Consider the following 16723-nt stretch of genomic DNA (forward strand, 5'->3'; position numbering starts at 1 on the left):
TATGAAGATGTATTTATCCGCTTTGGGTTCGAGCTTATCAGCCTGAAACTTTTTCACATAAGCTTCGCAGCCCCAAACTTTTAAGAAACGACAACTTAGGTTTCTCTAAACGGTGTCGTCTCAACGGAATTGTGTGGTGCCCCTTTTAAAGTGAATGCGGTTATCTCTAATGCCTAACCCATAAACGATAGTGGTAATTTGATAAGAGACATCATGGTATGCACCATATCCAATAGGGTGCAGTTATGATGTTCGGACACACCATCACACTATGGTGTTCCAGGCGTTATTAATTGTGAAACACCTTCCACAATGTCTTAATTGTGTGCCAAACTCGTAACTCAGATACTCATCTCTATGATCATATCACAGACATTTTATCCTCTTGTCACGACGATCTTCAACTTCACTCTGAAATTACTTGAACCTTTCAATAATTCAGAATTGTGTTCCATCAAGTAAATACACTCAGCATCTACTCAAATCATCTGTGAAGTAAGAACATAACGATATCCACTGCATGCCTCAGCACTCATTGGACTGCATACATCAAAATGTATTACTTCCAATAAGTTGCTCTCTTGTTCTATCTTACTGAAAACGAGGCCTTTCAGTCATCTTGCCCATGTGGTATGATTTGCATGTCTCAAGTGATTCAAAATCAAGTGAGTCCAAACGATCCATCTGCATGGAGTTTCTTCATGCATATATACCAATAGACATGGTTCGCATGTCTCATTCTTTTCAAAAACGAGTGAGTCCAAATATCCATCTACATGGAGCTTCTTCATGCGTTCTATACCAATATGACTCAAGTGGCAGTGCCACAAGTATGTGGTACTATCATTACTATCTTATATCTTTTGGCATGAACATGTGTATCACTACGATCGAGATTCATTTTAGGTGCAAGACCATTGAAGGTATTATTCAAATAAACAGAGTAACCATTATTCTCCTTAAATGAATAACCGTATTGCGATAAACATAATCCAATCATGTTTGTGCTCAACGCAAACACCAATCTCGATGGTAGAGGGAGCATGCAATGCTTGATCACATCAACCTTGGAAACACTTCCAATACATATCGTCATCTCACCTTTAGCCAGTCTCCATTTATTCCGCAGCTTTTATTTCGAGTTACTAACACTTAGCAACCGAACCGGTATCCAATACCCTGGTGCTGCTAGGAGTACTAGTAAAGTACACATTCATATAATTTATATCCAATATACTTCTGTCGATCTTGCCTGCCTTCTCATCTACCAAGTATCTAGGGTAGTCCTGCTTCAGTGACCGTTCCCCTCATTACAGAAGCACTTAGTCTCGGGTTTGGGTTCAACCTTGGGATTCTTCACTAGAGCAGCAAATGACTTGCTATTTCATGAAGTATCCCTTTTGCCCTTGCCCTTCTAGAAACTAGTGGTTTTACTAACCATCAACAATTGATGCTCCTTCTTGATTTCTACTTTCGCGGTGTCAAACATCGCGAGTTGCTCAAGGATCATCATCTATCCTTGATATTTATAGTTCATCACGAAGCTCTAATAGCTTGGTGGCAGTGACTATGGAGAACCATCACTATCTCATCTGGAAGATTAACTCCCACTCGATTCAAGCGATTGTGGCACTCAGACAATCTGAGCACATGCTCAACGATTGAGCTTTTCTCCCTTAGTCTGCAGGCTTAAGAAACTTGTCAGAGGTCTCATACTTCTTGACGTGGGCACTAGTCTGAAATCCCAATTTCAGTATTCGGAACATCTCATATGTTCTGCGACGTTTCAAAACCGTCTTTGCTGCCACAATTCTAAACCGTTAGAAATACACACTGAACTATCACGTAGTCATCAAAACGTGTATGTCAGATGTTTCGCAACATCTACAGACGACGCTGAGGTTCAGCACACCGAGCGGTGCATTAAGGACATAAGCCTTCTGTTCAGCAATGAGGACAATCCTCAGTTCACGGACCCAGTCCGCATAATTGCTACTATCAACTTTCAACTAAATTTTCTCTAGGAACATATCTTAAATAGTAGAACTAAAGCGTATGACATAATTTGCAAAGACCTTTTGACTATGTTCATGATAATTAAGTTCATCTGATTAATGAACTCCCACTCAGATAGACATCCCTCTAGTCATCTAAGTGATACATGATCCGAGTCAAACTAGGCCGTGTTCGATCATCACGTGAGACGAACTAGTCATCATCGGTGAACATCTCCATGTTGATCGTATCTGCTATACGACTCATGTTCGACCTTTCGGTCTCTTGTGTTCCGAGGCCATGTCTGTACATGCTAGGCTCGTCAAGTTAACCTAAGTGTTTCGCATGTGTTCCGAGGCCATGTCTGTACATGCTAGGCTCGTCAACACCCGTTGTATTCGAACGTTAGAATCTATCACACCCGATCATCACGTGGTGCTTCGAAACAACGAACCTTCGCAACGGTGCACAGTTAGGGGAACACTTTCTTGAAATTATTACAAGGGATCATCTTACTTACTACCGTCATTCTAAGCAAATAAGATGCATAACATGATAAACATCACATGCAATCAAATAGTGACATGATATGGCCAATATCATTTTGCTCCTTTGATCTCCATCTTCGGGGCACCATGATCATCTTTGTCACCGGCATGACACCATGATCTCCATCATCATGATCTCCATCATTGTGTCTTCATGAAGTTGTCACGCCAACGATTACTTCTACTTCTATGGCTAACGCGCTTAGCAATAAAGTAAAGTAATTTACATGGCGTTATTCAATGACACGCAGGTCATACAAAAAATAAAGACAACTCCTATGGCTCCTGCCGGTTGTAATACTCATTGACATGCAAGTCGTGATTCCTATTACAAGAATATGATCAATCTCATACATCACATATATCATTCATCACATCTTCTGGCCATATCACATCACATAGCACATGCTACAAAAACAAGTTAGACGTCCTCTAATTGTTGTTGCAAGTTTTTACGTGGCTTGTATAGGTTTCTAGCAAGAACGTTTCTTACCTACGTAAAACCACAACGTGATATGCCAATTTCTATTTACCCTTCATAAGGACCCTTTTCATCGAATCCGTTCCGACTAAAGCGGGAGAGACAGACACCCGCTAGCCACCTTATGCAACTAGTGCATGTCAGTCGGTGGAACCTGTCTCACGTAAGCATACGTGTAAGGTCGGTCCGGGCCGCTTCATCCCACAATGCCGCCGAAACAAGATAAGACTAGTAGCGGCAAGAAGAATTGGCAACATCGACGCCCACACCTACTTTGTGTTCTACTCGTGCATAGAAACTACGCATAGACCTAGCTCATGATGCCACTGTTGGGTAACGTAGCAGAAATTCAAAATTTTCTACGCATCACCAAGATCAATCTATGGAGTATTCTAGCAACGAGGGGAAGGGGAGTGCATCTACATACCCTTGTAGATCGCGATGCGGAAGCGTTGCAAGAACGCGGATGAAGGAGTCGTACTCGTAGTGATTCAGATCGCGGTTGATTCCGATCTAAGCACCGAAGAACGGTGCCTCCGCGTTCAACACACGTGTCAGCCCGGTGACGTCTCCCACGCCTTGATCCAGCAAGGAGAGAGGGAGAGGTTGGGGAAGACTCCATCCAGCAGCAGCACGACGGCGTGGTGGTGATGGAGGAGCATGGCAATCCCGCAGGGCTTCGCCAAGCACCGCGGGAGAGGAGGAGGGAGAGAGGTAGGGCTGCGCCAAGAGAGACCGGAAAACTCATGTGTTGGGCAGCCCTAGACCTCAACTATATATAGGGGGGGGGGGGGGGGGAGGGGGCTGCGCCCCCTCTAGGGTTCCCACCCCAAGAGGTGGCGGCCAACCCTAGATCCCATCCAGGGGGGCGGCCAAGGGGAGGAGAGGGGGGGGGGCGCCACTAGGGTGGGCCTTAAGGCCCATCTGGACCTAGGGTTTGCCCCCTCCCACTCTCCCATGCGCCTTGGGCCTTGGTGGGGGGCGCACCAGCCCACCTGGGGCTGGTCCCCTCCCACACTTGGCCCACGCATCCTTCTGGGGCTGGTGGCCCCACTTGGTGGACCCCCGGGACCCTCCCGGTGGTCCCGGTACATTACCGATATCACCCGAAACCTTACCAGTGACCAAAACAGGACTTCCCATATATAAATCTTTACCTCCAGACCATTCCGGAACTCCTCATGACATCCGGGATCTCATCCGGGACTCCGAACAACATTCGGTAACCACATACATACTTTCCCTATAACCCTAGCGTCCTCGAACCTTAAGTGTGTAGACCTACGGGTTCGGGAACCATGCAGACATGACCGAGACGTTCTCCGGTCAATAACCAACAGCGGGATCTAGATACCCATGTTGGCTCCCACATGTTCCACGATGATCTCATCGGATGAACCACGATGTCGGGGATTCAATCAATCCCGTATACAATTCCCTTTGTCTATCGGTATGTTACTTGCCCGAGATTCGATCGTCGGTATCCCTATACCTTGTTCAATCTCGTTACCGGCAAGTCTCTTTACTCGTTCCGTAACTCACATCATCCCGTGATCAACTCCTTGGTCACATTGTGCACATTATGATGATGTCCTATGGAGTGGGCCCAGAGATACCTCTCCGTTTACACGGAGTGACAAATCCCAGTCTCGATTCGTGCCAACCCAACAGACACTTTCGGAGATACCTGTAGTGCACCTTTATAGCCACCCAGTTATGTTGTGACGTTTGGTACACCCAAAGCATTCCTACGGTATCCGGGAGTTGCACAATCTCATGGTCTAAGGAAATGATACTTGACATTAGAAAAGCTCTGAGCAAACGAACTACACGATCTTGTGCTAGGCTTAGGATTGGGTCTTGTCCATCACATCATTCTCCTAATGATGTGATCCCGTTATCAATGACATCCAATGTCCATGGTCAGGAAACCGTAACCAGCTATTGATCAACGAGCCAGTCAACTAGAGGCTTACTAGGGACATGGTGTTGTCTATGTATCCACACATGTATCTGAGTTTCCTATCAATACAATTCTAGCATGGATAATAAACGATTATCATGAACAAGGAAATATAATAATAAGCTATTTATTATTGCCTCTAGGGCATATTTCCAACAATGTATTCTGAATATAGTCATACGTGCTTATGGAAAGAACTTGCATGGCATCTTTTGTCCTACACTCCCGTGGCAGCGGGGTCCTATTGGAAACTAAGGGTTATTAAGGCCTCCTTTTAATAGAGTACCGGACCAAAGCATTAACACATAGTGAATACATGAACTCCTCAAACTACGGTCATCATCGGGAGTGGTCCCGATTATTGTCACTTCGGGGTTACCGGATCATAACACATAGTAGGTGACTATTGACTTGCAAGATAAGATCAAGAACTCACATATATTCATGAAAACATAATAGGTTCAGATCTGAAATCATTGCACTCGGGCCTTAGTGACAAGCATTAAGCATAGCAAAGTCATAGCAACATCAATCTCAGAACATAGTGGATACTAGGGATCAAACCCTAACAAAACTAACTCGATTACATGATAAATCTCATCCAACCCATCACCGTCCAGCAAGCCTACGATGGAATTACTCACGCACAACGGTGAGCATCATGAACTTGGTGATGGAGGCAGGTTGATGATGACGATGGCGATGGATTCCCCTCTCCAGAGCCCCAAATGGACTCCAGATCAGCCCTCCCGAGAGAGTTTAGGGCTTGGTGGCGGCTCCGTATCGTAAAATGCAATGAATCCTTCTCTCTGATTTTTTTCTCTCCCCGAACGTGAATATATGGAGTTGGAGTTGAGGTCGGTGGAGCACCAGGGGGCCCACAAGGCAGGGGGCACGCCCAGGGGGATAGGCGCGCCCCCACCCTCGTGGACAGGGTGTGGGCCCCCTGGCCTTGATTCTTTCGCCAGTATTTTTTATTAATTCCAAAAATAATCTCCGTGAAGTTTCAGGTCATTCCGAGAACTTTTATTTCTGCACAAAAATAACACCATGGCAATTCTGCTGAAAACAGGGCCAGTCCGGGTTTGTTCCATCCAAATCATGCAAGTTAGAGTCCAAAACAAGGGCAAAAGTGTTTGGAAAAGTAGATACGATGGAGACGTATCATGGCGATCGTGAGCTTCTTGTCGTTGGTGTCGAGGTCGCTCCAGTCCCTGCGGCGGGTCGGCGGGCTTTGACGAACTCGGCAGAACTCCTGCGGATCCTCGTCCCTGATCCAGAGCCACCAGCTCCGCCACTCATCCCACCTCTCCTTCTGGGCACCCTCCGGGTATGTGCCCTTCTCCTGGCTCCTCGGGATCCAGGTGACGCACCCAGAAATGGTGTCCCCTGACTAGATGCGGGGATAGAAGTAGTGGCGGAAGAGCGCCGTGCTGGGGAGCACTCCGGTAAAGCCCTCACAGAGATGGCAAAAGAAGGCCATGCACGCCACGACATTCGGCGTAAAGTCGAGGAGGTGAAAGCCGTAGGTGTGCAAGAGGCTTGTTGGGGCAACTTGCCCAACACCAACAAGGCCGCCACCCTTGAGCCCGAGGGTTCCGACGCCATCAACCACATTGGAACCAAGGCTCGGGAGGCGCCTCCATGGTGGCATGCAGATCTTTGTGAAGACAAAGGGCCTACGAGGCCTAGGTGAGAACCAGAAGACAAGGCGACAGCGAGGCTCCTTGTCGAGGACGCCCACGAGGCCCCGACAAGGCTCCTGCCGAAGATACCCACGAGGCCCCGGCAAGGCTCCTGCCGAAGATACCCACGAGGCCCCGGCAAGACTCTTGCCGAGGGCGCCCACGAGGCCCCGGCAAGACCCTTGCTGGGAATATCAGCAGGACCGCGGCAAGGCCTTGCTGCCCCGTCGCCACCCCAGCTCAGCGGCCGACCCACCAACCAAAGCAAGTACCCATGTTGCAATACGTGGCTCCTAATCCAACTAGTCAAACACCTGCATGGTGGCATGCAGATCTTCGTGAAGACCATGCCACCGCACCAGCTCAACAGCCTGCCAGCCTACATGGCGCTGCATGCCTCGTTGGCCTGGACGCGTGTTGGAGCAAGGCGAAGCGGCGACGGACGAGACGGGCTTCACCGCCATCCCCGATAAAGCAAGAGGACACCTAAGTAGCACATAGAATGCGTTTTGTCCTATGATGTCAGGCGATAAGCTTGTACACTGTACAACTTTACACCTCATGTGTGCCACTGTGGCAGCCCCTTTGACTATAAAAGGAGGCCCGCGGCGTACTGAGAGAGGATTCGGACTTTTGGGAGGCTACATGCTCTGTAGCTAGCCCACGAACACCAGATAAACACAAACCAGCAGGAGTAGGGTATTACGCGTCACTTGCGGCCCGAACCTGGATAAAATTTCCCGTGTTGGTCTCTTAAACCCGCTCTTCCCACAGCCCCACGTCCGCCGACCGTAGAAGGGATTCCCCGTGATCCCATAGGTGTCGTTTCCACCGACATCTGTGTTCGACGGATGCTATTTGTTCTAAAAATATGCTTTGAGTGTTAGCAATCATGGAAGACTATATGATAGTTGAGTATGTGGAATTTGCTAAATCAAAGATCTTACATAGACCCTTCCTGAAAATAAGATGAATTGCAATTGTTTGGTGACTGAGAACATAGTTTGTTAGTTTTCAAGAAACTTTATGGTCTATGCTTTAACATGTGAATAGCTTGTTACTTGATCATGAGAAGTTTTATGAGATGAGCTACTGTTTATGATATATAATGATGCTATAAGAAGTGTTTGGAACTATCATTGATCAAATTTATGCACTATGCTAGCATTCACACTTTATAAAGTATTTCTTTTATCATTTACCTACTCGAGGACGAGCAGGAATTAAGCTTGGGGATGCTGATACTTCTCCAACGTATCTATATTTTATGAAGTATTCATGCCATGTTTACAACAATTTTATATGGTTTTGGTATGATTTGATTAGAACTAACCTGGACTGACGCTGATTTCAGCAGAAGTACCGTGGTGTCGTCTTTTTTGTGCAGAAATAAAAGTAAACGGAATAGGCTGAAAATGTACAGTGATCGTTTATGGACCAGAAGAGACCCACGGAGCATCGGAGCTGGGTCAGGAGGTGACCGAGGAGGCCACAAGCCAGGGGGTGCGCCCACCCCCCAGGTGAAAACCTGAATGTTGGCTAGACATATCTGCAACAACAAGATCAAATAGAGTTTGTAAAAGCTTTTCTTTGTCACTTTCAGTTTGTCAACTGAATTGCTTGAGGATAAGTAATGGGTTTAAGCTTGGGGGAGTTGATACGTCTCCATTGTATCTACTTTTCCAAACTCTTTTGCCCTTGTTTTGGACTCTAATTTGCATTATTTGAATGGAACTAACCCGGACTGACGCTATTTTCAGTAGAATTGTCATGTTGTTATTTTTGTGCAGAAATAAAAGTTATCGGATAGACCTGAAAATTTAAGAAGGATATTTTTGGAATATATAAAAAATATTGGTGCAAGAATCAACCAGAGGGGGGCCACCCAGAGGCCACAAGCCCCGGGGGCGCGCCCTGCAGGCTTGTGCCCCCTGGACCACCTCCAACCCTAATTCCAACTCTATAAGTACCTATTTGCGAAGGAAAAAAATTGGAGAGAAGGATTCATCACATTTTACGATACGGAGGCGCCGCCGCCTTCTGTTCTTCATCGGGAGGGCTGATCTGGAGTCCGTTCGGGGCTTCGGAGAGGGGGATTCGTCGCCATCATCATCACCAATTTCATGATGCTCACCACAATGCGTGAGTAATTCCATCGTAGGCTTGCTGGACGGTGATGCGTTGGATCAGATTTATCATGTAATCGAGTTAGTTTTGTTAGGGTTTGATCCCTAGTATCCATTATGTTCTAAGATTGATGTTGTTATGACTTTGCTATGCTTAATGCTTGTCACTAGGGCCCAAGTGCCATGATTTCATAACTGAACCTATTATGTTTTCATGAATATATTTGTGTTCTTGATCCTATCTTGCAAGTTGTAGACACCTATTATGAGTTATGATCCGCATACCCCAAGGTGACAATAATTGGGATTCTTTCCGGTGATTACCGTAGTTTGAGGAGTTCATGTATTCACTAAGTGCTAGTGCTTTGTTACGTTTCTCTATTAAAAGGAGGCCTTAATATCCCTTAGTTTCCATTAGGACCCCGTTGCCACGGGAGGGTAGGACAAAAGATGTCATGCAAGTTCTTTTCCATAAGCACGTATGACTATATACAGAATACATGCCTATATTATATTGATGAATTGGAGCTAGTTCGGTGTCACCCTAGGTTATAACTATTGCATGATGAATGCCATCCGACATAATTATCCATCACTGGTCCGTTGCCTACGAGCTTTTCACATATTGATCTTTGCTAAGTTACTTTCCGTTGCCACTGTTACAATCGCTACAAAACTGCCACTGTTACTTTTGTTACCATTACTGTTACTTCCATACTACTTTGCTACTAAAAACTTTGCTGCAGATATTAAGTCTTTCAGGTGTGGTTGAATTGACAACTTAGCTGCTAATACTCGAGAATATCTTTGGCTCCCCTTGTGTCGAATCAATAAATTTGGGTTGAATACTCTACCCTCGAAAACGGTTGCGATCCCCTATACTTGTGGGTTATCAAGACCTTTTTCTGGCACCGTTGCCGGGGAGCATAGCTCTATTCTCTAAGCACTTGGGATTTATATGTTGATCACCAGGAAGAACTTGAAAGATACCAAAACCAAGATTTTTCCCTCTAGAACGAGGGGAGGTAAGGAACTGCCATCTAGCTCCGCACTTGATTCACCTTCTATTTTGAGTAAGCTTGCGACACCACCATTTGCTATTAATTCTGATATGTCACAAGTAATTGATGATGCTACTTTTGCTATGCATGATTCTTATGATGATAGTACTGCTTTGCTTTTAATTCGACTATGCCACTGAGTGAATTTCTTGATGAACAACTTGCTAGAGATGAAGATATTGAGAATGATGAAACTAATGATATTTCTGAAACTGATGAAATAATTGAAAATGAACACTTCGAAACACCTGCTAGACCTAGCTCTACTAGATATGAATTGCCTGTTATACCTGAGGGTTATGTTATGGATGGAGAGGTAGCTAGGGACTTTCGTGCTTGTAAAGATGGAGAGGACCTTAAGAAATTACGATGCAAGTGGAAAGAAAAATCTTTGAATGCTAGAATGCAATATGATCCTAAGTTTGCTACTTCACCTATCTTTGTTACTGATAAGGATTATGAATTCTCTGTCGATCCTGAGTTAATTACTTTGGTTGAATCTGATCCTGTCCATGGTTATGAATCTGAAACTGTTGTGGCACATCTTAGTAAATTGAATGATATAGCCACCCTGTTTGCTCGTGAGGAAAAAATTCGCTATTACTATATTCTTAAGTTGTTTCCTTTCTTATTAAAGGGTGATGCTAATATATGTTTAATTCTCTTGGTCCTGGTTGTGTGCATACTCCCCAGGATATGATTTATTACTTCTCTGAAAAATATTTTCCTGCTCATAAGAAACAAGCTGCCTTATAGGAAATATTTAACTTTGTGCAAATTGAAGAAGAGAGTCTCCCACAAGCTTGGGGCAGGCTTCTCCAATTACTTAATGCTTTGCCTGATCATCCTCCCAAGAAAAATGAAATACTTGATATCTTTTATAATGGACTAACCGACGCTTCTAGGGACCACCTAGATAGTTTGCTGGTTGTGTTTTCAGGGAACGAACTATTGAACAAGTTGAAGTATTATTGAATAACATATTGAGTAATGGTAATGATTGGAATCTTCCCGAACCACCTCCTAAACCAACTCCGAAGAAGAGGGGTATTCTATTTCTCAGTCCTAAAGATATGCAAGAGGCAAAGAAATCTATGAAAGAAAAAGGTATTAAAGGTGAAGACGTTAAGAATTTACCACCTATTGAACAAATACACGGTCTTAATACTCCGACACAGGTAGTAGAGGTAAATTCTCTCTATAGATTTGATGAAGGTGATATTCCTTATAATAAGTCTGCTAGTCAATGCTCGGATGAATTTGATAACTTTATTGTTAAACAAGAAAACTTCAATGCATATGTTAGTAGACAATTGAAATGTAATGCTTATATGCTTGACTACTTGGGTGATACATGTGTATAACTGTTAATGATCTCAAAATTATTAGTAAACATGCTTCCATGGTAAAAACTCAAGTAGAACAAGTTCTCAAGGCACAAAACGATTTTTTGAATGAGATGAATAATAAGAACAATGATCATGCTGTTAGAGTTATGACTAGAGGTGGTAAAACGACTCAGGAACCTTTGTATACTGAGGGCCACCTTAGGAGAGTTGAGCAAGACTCTCGGAGAATTAACACTGATGCACCTAGTCCTTCTAAAAAGAATAGGAATGACGATAGGACTTTGCATGCTTCTAGTGAACCTGCTGTAGACACACCTGAGAATCCAAATGATATTTCTATTTCTGATACTGAAACACAATCTGGTGATGAACATGAACCTAGTGATAATGTTAATGATGTTCATGTTGATGCTCAACCTAGTAATGATAATGATGTCGAGATAGAACCTGTTGATCTTGATAACCCACAACCTAAGAATAAAAGATATGATAAAAGAGACTTCGTTGCTAGGAAACATGGTAAAGAAAGAGAACCATGGGTTCAGAAACCCATGCCCTTTCCTCCTAAACCATCCAAGAAAAAGGATGATGAGTATTTTGAGCGCTTTGTTGAAATGCTTAGACCTGTCTTTTTGCGTATGCGTTTGACTGATATTATGAAAATGTCTCCTTATGCTAAGTATATGAAAGATATTGTTATAAATAAAAGAAAGATACAGGAAGCTGAAATTTCCACCATGCTTGCTAATCACACATTTAAAGGTGGGATACCAAAGAAACTAGGAGATCCAAGAATACGAACTATACCATGCTCCAGTAAAAGAAATTATGTTAAAACTGCTTTATGTGATCTTGGAGCCGGTGTCAGTGTTATGCCTTTCTCTTTATATTGTAGACTTGATTTGAATAAGTTGACATCAACTGAAATCTCTTTGCAAATGGCTGATAAATCAACTGCTATACCCATCAGTATTTGTGAGGATGTGGTAGACCCTTCTTGAATACTACAGGGGCTGTTATTGATTGCAACAAGGGCAATGCCACTTTTCATGTTAATGGTAATGAGCATACGGTACACTTTCCGAGGAAACAACCTCAAGTGAATAGTATCAATTCTATTGGAAAAATTTCAACTATTACTATTGTAGGTTTTGAGTTCCCTCTCCCTACTGTCAAAAAGAAATATGATATTCTTATTGTTGGGGACATGCATATCTGTGTTGAGGTAACCTAGTGTTATACGAAGATTCTCCGGTTTCATGTCGTTCGGAAGAATTTTGTTAATAAGACTTGATCAACCTTGTTAATTGATTCCTTTTGATGGACATGAGATGGATGAATTTAGTAAACACAACTTTCTGTACCCACTTTTTACTTTCTATTATTTAGAGCAAATAAAGCAAAAAACTGTTATTTTTCTATTTTCTGAATTATCCATGCAATAAAAAATGACCAGAAAATAAAAGTTCTCCAAATGCCCTGAAAATTTAGTATGATTTTTTCTAGAATATTAAGAATTTTTGGCACTGAAAACACCTCAGGGAGGTGCACTAGTGGGCCACAAGCCCACATGTCACGCCCACCCCTTGGGCGCGCCTACAGGGTTTGTGGGTCCCACGTGGGTCCCCCTCACTTATGCCAGCACCCATCCGCTTTGTCTTCCTCCAGAAAAAATCCCACCATTGCTCAAACCCAGGTTCTTGCTCATTTTGCTGCCATTTTCGATCTCCTTGCTCAAATCTCCATTCGCAAAACTGTTTCGGGGGATTGTTCTTCGGTATGTGACTCCTCCAATGGTCCAATTAGTTTTGAAGAAGAATCACTATTATGCGCATGAAATCTTCGATCGCACTTGGGCCATTCTATCTCATATCTACAGTGCTCAAGACCTCAAGAAGATGGACTTTCAGCAGAACTTTGATTGGGCTCAACATCCCTCGAAGAAATTCAAGAAGGTCAAAGTTCCTCAGCTGGTCACTAGTTCATATTAATCGTGTCGAGATGGATGAAGCTGAGGATCTCGACGACACTACGGCTGGCCCTACTATAACCAACGACCCCAACAACGCTGGCGCTCCTCCAGCAACATCATGATGATATTCTTTAGGGGCATTAGTCCTCATTTTTTTGTCCCTTTTGGTCATTCGATGACAAAGGGGGAGAAATTTGAGTTAGTCTTCAAGCGGGTCTTATATATGGGCTCTTTTTCGTTAAGTTGCAACTCTCGTTCTTCTGAAGTGCTTATTTGTTGAGTTGTAAACTTAAGTCCGATGGTGGTCTGATACTTTTGAACTGCTTTGTGCATGCGTATTTCCTCAAGTACCTTAATTCACACATGCTGAATTTCGCCAGACACCACTTTTCATCGTGCATTTCAAATTCTTCATATTATATGTTAAATGCGTGTATGGATTACAAGATATAGGGGGAGATCTCCATGATTTTATGCTACAATGTGCATTTGCAATCCAAAGCAAATTCCTCAAATATGCACATCTTCAAGGGGAGTTCTTCTATATCTTGCAATCAAATTCCTCAATATCAGTATCTACACTTCATATGTTTATCCCCGTTGAAAACTAAACCTATTTGTCATCAATCACCAAAAAGGGGGAGATTGTAAGTGCATCTAGTGCCCCTTAGTGAAGACTTATAGGTTAAGGGACGTAGGATCGGAAGTATGTCTAGAGGGGGGGGGGGTTAATTAGACTACTTGACCAAATAAAAATCTAGCCTTTTCCCAATCTTAAGTCTTGACAGATTTTAGCAACTTATCACAAGTCAAGCAATCAACCTACACATGCAAATCAAAGAGTATAGCAACGGAATGTAAATCATTGCATATGAAGGTAAAGGGGAGGAGTTTGGAGGGAGCAAACGCAATGTAGACACAGAGATTTTTGGCGTGGTTTCGATAGGTGGTGTCATCGTACATCCACGTTGATGGAGACTTCAACCCACGAAGGGTAACGGCTGCGCGGGTCCACGGATGGCTCCACCCACGAAGGGTCCACGAAGAAGCAACCTTGTCTATCCCACCATGGCCATCGCCCACGAAGGACTTGCCTCACTAGGGTAGATCTTCACGAAGTAGGTGATCTCCTTGCCCGTACAAACTCCTTGGTTCAACTCCACAATCTTGACGGAGGCTCCCAAGTGACACCTAACCAATCTAGGAGACACTACTCTCCAAAAGGTAATAGATGGTGTGTTGATGATGAACTCCTTGATCTTGTGCTTCAAATGATAGTCTCCCCAACATTCAACTCTCTCTCACAGATTTAGATTTGGTGGAAATATGATTTGAGTGGAAAGCAACTTGGGGAAGGCTAGAGACCAAGATTCTTGTGGTTGGATTGGAATATCTTGGTCTCAACACATGAGTAGGTGGTTCTCTCTCAGATAATGAATGCTGGAAGTGTAGGCACGTTCTGATGGCTCTCTCCACGAATGAAGAATGGGTGGAGGGGTATATATAGCCTCCACACAAAACCTAACTGTTACACACAATTCACCAAACTCATTGGGACCGAATACTCAAACTCGGTCGGACCAATTTAGTTCAAAATGTGAATGTTAGGATTTTCGATGGGACCGACATGATCAACTCGGTGGGACCGATTTCATTAGGATTAGGGCATAACGTAATCTCGGTGAGACCGATCACATGAACTCGGTGAGACTGATTTCTATAATAGGCAAACGGAGAGTTGGTCAGGCAAACTCGGTGGGACCGATTCGCACATTTCGGTGAGACTGAAACGTTATGAAAAGGAAATAGAGAGTTTGCATTGCGAACTCAGTGGGACCGATCGCTCACTTCGGTTAGACCGAAACGTTACGAAGGGAAACAGAGAGTTTGCAATCCCATCTCAGTGAGACCGAGATCCCTATCAGTGAGACCGAACTGATTAAGGTTTCTGGCTATGGCTATGCCACATGAACTCGGTGGCGCCAGATAGATCAAATCGGTGGGGCCGAGTTTGACTTTTGGTTTGGGACATATGTGGATATGAGAAAGTGGTTGAGGGCTTTTGGAGCATATCACTAAGCATTTTGAGCAAGCAAGCCATTAAGCAACACCTCATCCCCTTTTAATAGTATTGGATTTTCCTATGGACTCAATGTGATCTTGGATCACTAAAATGAAAATGTAGAGTCTTGAGCTTGAGCCAATATGTGTCCTTAGAATTTTGAGGGGTCCACATCTCTAGTCCATGCCATGCCAATCATTGAATTTTCTGAAATGATCATCTTGAAAGAGTATTAGTTCAATGAGCTATATGTTGTTAGGAATTACCAAAACCACCCAGGGATAGTTGCACTTTCAAGGGACTAATGTGTTTGTGAGTGTACACAGGGCTAATAAGTCTATGAGAAGGTTGATATTTCTGAAGAAAGTCGACCCCCTAAAAATGAATGTCTTCAGTTGAAGACTTCGGTTTTCTTGAAGACTTTGAAAATGAGGAAATTGGTGTGACCTTGAAGACATTGTTATTCATGCGAGGATTATGAAGCATGAAGACTTTTGTTTTCATAGTTTAATTTTCTCTTTGTTGAGTCATAGGAAACACCGTACTGTTAAAGGGGGAGGTAAAACTAAGGAAAAGTTTCCAAGTGATGCTCATCTCAAATCCTACACCTACCCAATCCTTCAAGTGAAGCCTTTGGAAATCTCATACAGTTCAGTCAAAGTGCGCCATTACTATGTGTATGACTTGGTCAAACCTTGGTCAAAGTTAGTAATGGTGCACTTTGTATAGGTGCGCCATTACTAAGTTTGACATAGTAATGGCGCACCTACGCAAAGTGCGCCATTACTAAGTTTGACCAAGGTTTGACCCAGTCATACACATAGTTATGGCGCACTTTGTAAAGGTGCGCCATTACTATGTCAACTTAGTAATGGCGCACGTATACAAAGTGCACCATTACTATGTGTATGACTGGGTCAAACCTTGGTCAAACTTAGTAATGGCGCACTTTTCACCTCGTGCGCCATTACTATTTTGGTTACTAATGGCGCACCTATACCTGGTGCGCCACTGCTACATGGTGCGCCATTAATGTCCATATTAGCTATAGTCATTTTTCTAGTAGTGACTATCACAGCAGTTGGAACTGGTCTACCAAATTACTGTCTTCACCGAGCTAATGGTTCTATTTCCTCAACCCTTTCATTTCCTCGCTCATGTGTTGATGAAATTGATCATTACTGTTTGAAGACTTTGACTGAAGACTTTCTCAATTTCCTCAATCCTATTTCTTCAGTCATCTTGTCTTCAGCCTGCTTATCCTGTTCGCACGCTACCTGTGCTCTGTGTATGTTTCATTTCATCATGATGACTATGATACTGTCTTCTTATGCATGCACCTGAGTACTTATTCCGCTGCTTGTATTTCGTCACTTAGCAAATTCCTCAAGCAGAAATTCCTTAGTGATGAATTTGGCAAAATCGCCTATTCACCCTCCCTCTAGTCGATATAACGCACTTTCAATTGGTATCAGAGCAAG

The sequence above is a fragment of the Aegilops tauschii genome, chromosome 5, assembly GCF_002575655.3.
Source record: "Aegilops tauschii subsp. strangulata cultivar AL8/78 chromosome 5, Aet v6.0, whole genome shotgun sequence".
NCBI classification, from domain to species: Eukaryota; Viridiplantae; Streptophyta; class Magnoliopsida; order Poales; family Poaceae; genus Aegilops; species Aegilops tauschii.